Source organism: Raphanus sativus, chromosome 3 (genome assembly GCF_000801105.2).
Source record: "Raphanus sativus cultivar WK10039 chromosome 3, ASM80110v3, whole genome shotgun sequence".
NCBI classification, from domain to species: domain Eukaryota; kingdom Viridiplantae; phylum Streptophyta; class Magnoliopsida; order Brassicales; family Brassicaceae; genus Raphanus; species Raphanus sativus.
The window spans coordinates 8,079,271-8,083,204 of NC_079513.1; the positions used below are offsets into that span (position 1 = coordinate 8,079,271).

At 46.0% G+C, this 3,934-nt stretch overlaps 1 non-coding gene across 1 annotated transcript; it reads right to left on the bottom strand.

Annotated features, from left to right (window-relative positions):
* Window positions 1-2,357: 2,357 nt before the first annotated feature.
* Window positions 2,358-2,464, bottom strand: LOC130510253 (small nucleolar RNA R71). Its single transcript, XR_008943929.1, has one exon. It is a non-coding gene; the product is annotated as a small nucleolar RNA R71 (small nucleolar RNA).
* Between the last annotated feature and the right edge of the window lie 1,470 nt (window positions 2,465-3,934).

The window sequence follows — 3,934 nt, forward strand, 5'->3', positions numbered from 1 at the left end:
TGATCGATCTATCGGAGAGCAGTCCGATTAGCAGAGATGAGTAAGGACTGTGGACCTCAATGGAGCCGTCCTCTCACGACCATTTTGTGCGATATCCTGCACCCGCTCTTGGTAAACCCTAAACACTCTTGAACTCCACCATAAAAGTTAGCCTGTTCTATACCTAGCCCGTTCTCTCTGAGTAGAGCATGTGACAAGAAGCTCACGATGATCTTAATTGAACATAAGGAGTTTTGTCTCGAAAGTGTTGCCTTTTCAGGTTGAGATGTAGAGTAAGGAGGCGATCTTCGAACAGCGTTCAGGGGGTTCTCAGTAAGTGTGTGTGGTCCTAATCTACAGCTTGTATGGTTCAGAGATTTGTGGTAAGAGTATGGTTACTGAGAATAAGCGAGTTCCCACGCTTTCAAACCTTTCTCCCTGTTCGAGGACAAACAATGATCTAAGTCTGGGGGAATTAATATATGGTGTTTTTCACATCATTGTATATATGTTTTCATTTGTTTCAAGTCACTAATTCGTGTCAGTCTAGTCCTTTTTGACCTTTTACAGGTCTGGAGTTAGTAGAAGAAAGAAGAGAAGGTGCCTGATCAAAAGAAGTCCTTTTGGAGCATTCCTGCGGAGAACACTCAAGAGAACAGTCCAGAGACTGTTCTCTCTCAAGCGGAACAAGCAGACGGAGTGATCCGGAGATTGTTCCAGACGAATATGGAAACTCCTATTTCGGGAATTAAAGCCCTGTTGCCCTAATCTCTTTTCCTCTAATTGGCGCCTTCATATAAAAACGCCATCTATCTATTTTTCTATTTTTTTTACGCTAGTTTTTGGAAGACAAGTTTCATACTTTTGGATTCAAGCTTTTTGTAAGGGCGACGGCTCACATCTTCATTCGAAGAACAACCTGAACCCTAGTTTATTTCTTCTTAATCTGATCATGAGTATTTCAGTTTCATCTGTTGTTCTTCTCTGCATCATGATTGAGTAGTCGACTGTTGATCTAGGGTGATAGAGTGCATTCGCGACTGAGCATAGATAGGTTATCATTTAGTAAATCTTCATTCATTCATTGTTTCATGCCTGCGTTAAACTGATCATCTAGCGTTTGATCCCAAGTAAATCTGTGCATCAAAAGTGTAATAGGTTGCTAGATCCTGTATGAATGAGCACTGCATCCTTAGCCACACGAAAGTAGATGTTAAGGTGCATTGTGAACTGATCGGACCTGTTCTCTAAAGCTTGCAATCGATCCTCATCCCAACGACAGTTAGGTGGTGAGATCGATCTGCAAAGTGATCACTGCCACGACAGTGGAGTGTTCCAGCTGAGTGATCCGAGTTCTAGATAGAACTGCATCGAACCTGAATAGTTGCTCGGTCGTGATTGAGATCACTCGCATTCATCCTAGATTAACTCCTTTTAACTTGAATTCATCGCTTGTGCTTTTTACTTGTTCTCTACGTCACTTTTTAAACCAAATCATTATCTTCTTCTTAGCTTGATTTCGAAACTCATAGAACTAGAGTGTAGACTGGTCCTCTGGATTTGAATCTCAAATACTACAATTGCAACTGTTAACTTGGCAGTAGCAAGGATTCATTTTTAGTGTATCAAGTTTTGGCGCCGTTGCGACGGGGACCAGATTTTTTACCTCTAATTTTCGGTTTCATATCTAGTCTAAGATATCTAACTCGTGTTATTTTCTTTGTTGCAGCTGATGATCCAGGTGCATGACCAGTAGACATACTCGGAGCAACGCACAAGGACCATTGCATCAGCTTACCAACGAGGAACTAGCGAGATTGGAACGACAGAACCGTCAACAGCCGAGATCAACGAACACCAACATGGGTGATCATCCAGATGATCTCACTGCTGCGTTTGCACTCATGCAACAGCAGATGCTGCAGATGCAGCAGACGATCCAAGCGCAGCAAGCTGCTGCCGAGCAAGCTGCTCTGAATGCTGCGAACCAGCAGAACCAACAGGAGGAAGTGGTCCAGATCGGCCAGAGAAACTTACTGCGTAATCTGCCTGCTACGCGATCTGCCATAACCCCTCCACCGTGCACTAGGCAAGACTTCGAGATCAAGCCAGCCTTGATAAGTCTAGTGCAAAGGAAGATCTTCAATGGGCTTCCTGCTGAGATACCGATGGACCACATCGAGCACTTTGAGAAGATGTGTGGTTTCACTAAAGCGAATGGAGTACCACCCGATTACATCAAGTGTACTCTGTTCCCTTTCTCTCTTGATGGGAAACCTGCTCGCTGGCTTGATTCACTACCCACGGGATCACTCACCACTTGGGAACAAGTCCGAGAGGCCTTCTTAAGCCACTTCTACACGAAATCGAAGACGGCAGCTCTGAGACAGAAGATCGTGACCTTCAAACAATTGGTGGACGAGCCGTTTTGTGATGCTTGGGAGCGATTCAATGTCTACCGCAGAGAGTGCCCACATCACGGTTTTGAGGAAGACTATATGCTGGGAGTGTTCTACGATGGAGTCGGCTGGGAGTACAGGAACGCTTTGAACTCAGCCAGTAAGGGAGACTTCATGACTCAGTCCACTCAAGGTGCATTCGAGTTGATTGAGAACATGGCCTCAAGCTCAGCTGACAATAACCGCGAGACTGATCGCACTCAGAAGGTGAAGAGCATCTACAACAACAAGATTGATGAGCTCTCTGCCAAGGTCGATCAGCTGATCAAGAGTAACCAGAACCAGGTCTTCATCATGGAAGAATCCCCACATGATAAAGCTACCGCGGAAGGCACATCAGAGGCGGATCAGTCGGCTGAGGATCAGCATGAAGTGAGTTATGTGAATGGGCAAGGATGGCAGTTCAAGAACTATCACCCGAACCCTAACGTGAGGAACAATCCCCACCTGTTCAATGCCCCTAAACCAGACGATAAAGCTCAAGGGAACCAGGGTCAGAACAGTGGATACCAAAGGCCTTATGGCAATCAGGGAAGAACCTTTGTCCTTAACCCAGCTCAGAATGCCCAATTCCACAGCCAGAAACAGCCGGTTAATCAGCAAGCTGCACAACCGACTCAGAGTGCTCCGCATGATGACATGAAGAGCCTCGCCAATATGATGAGCCAATTGCTCCAAGGACAGCAGATCCAGGGGAAAGCACTGAACCAGGTCCCAAACGACATCAACCCCAGGATGAATCATATGTTCAATGACCTGAGTGTGAAGTATGATAATGTCTCAAGCCATATGAGACAGATGGATATTCAGATTGCTCAGACTGTTGAGAATGTGAAGAGACAGCAAGGAACTCTCCCTGGAAAAACAGACAAGAACCCCAAGGAGTGCAATGCAGTAGGTTTGAGGAGTGGAAAGCAACTACCTGATCTAGACCCCAGGAGATTCACATAAGCTGAGAAAGGGAAGCAGAAGGAGTCAGATCAGCCACCTAAGGCTATACCCACAGATGAGGAAGATGCAGAACAACCTACTGAGACTGTTCCGACTGAAGCAGAGCGACCCGCTGGGGTTGTTCCACCGACTGCAGCACCTTCTCCTGCTCGTCAGTATGTACCGAAAGTGCCTTACCCTGTTCCAGCTAAGGCTACACGCAAGGATAAGGAAGAGATGAAGTGCAGGAAGATGCTGGAAGACCTAACTGTCAAGCTCCCTTTGATGAGTGCGATCCAGATGATACCATCCATGCGTAGCTTTGTCAAAGGATTGATCTCTGGGAAGATATCTGATGACAGCGAATTCATGATTGTCTCTAAGGAGTGCAGCGCGGTGCTCCAGAACAGAAAGATCAAGAAGTTGGGTGATCCGGGAAAATTTGTTCTCTCGTTTCAGATTGGGAGAACGCTTTTCTCATGCTCACTGGTTGATCTAGGGTCGAGCATAAACCTCATGTCATATACTGTGGCTAAGCGCCTTGGATACTCGGACTTCAAGCCTAC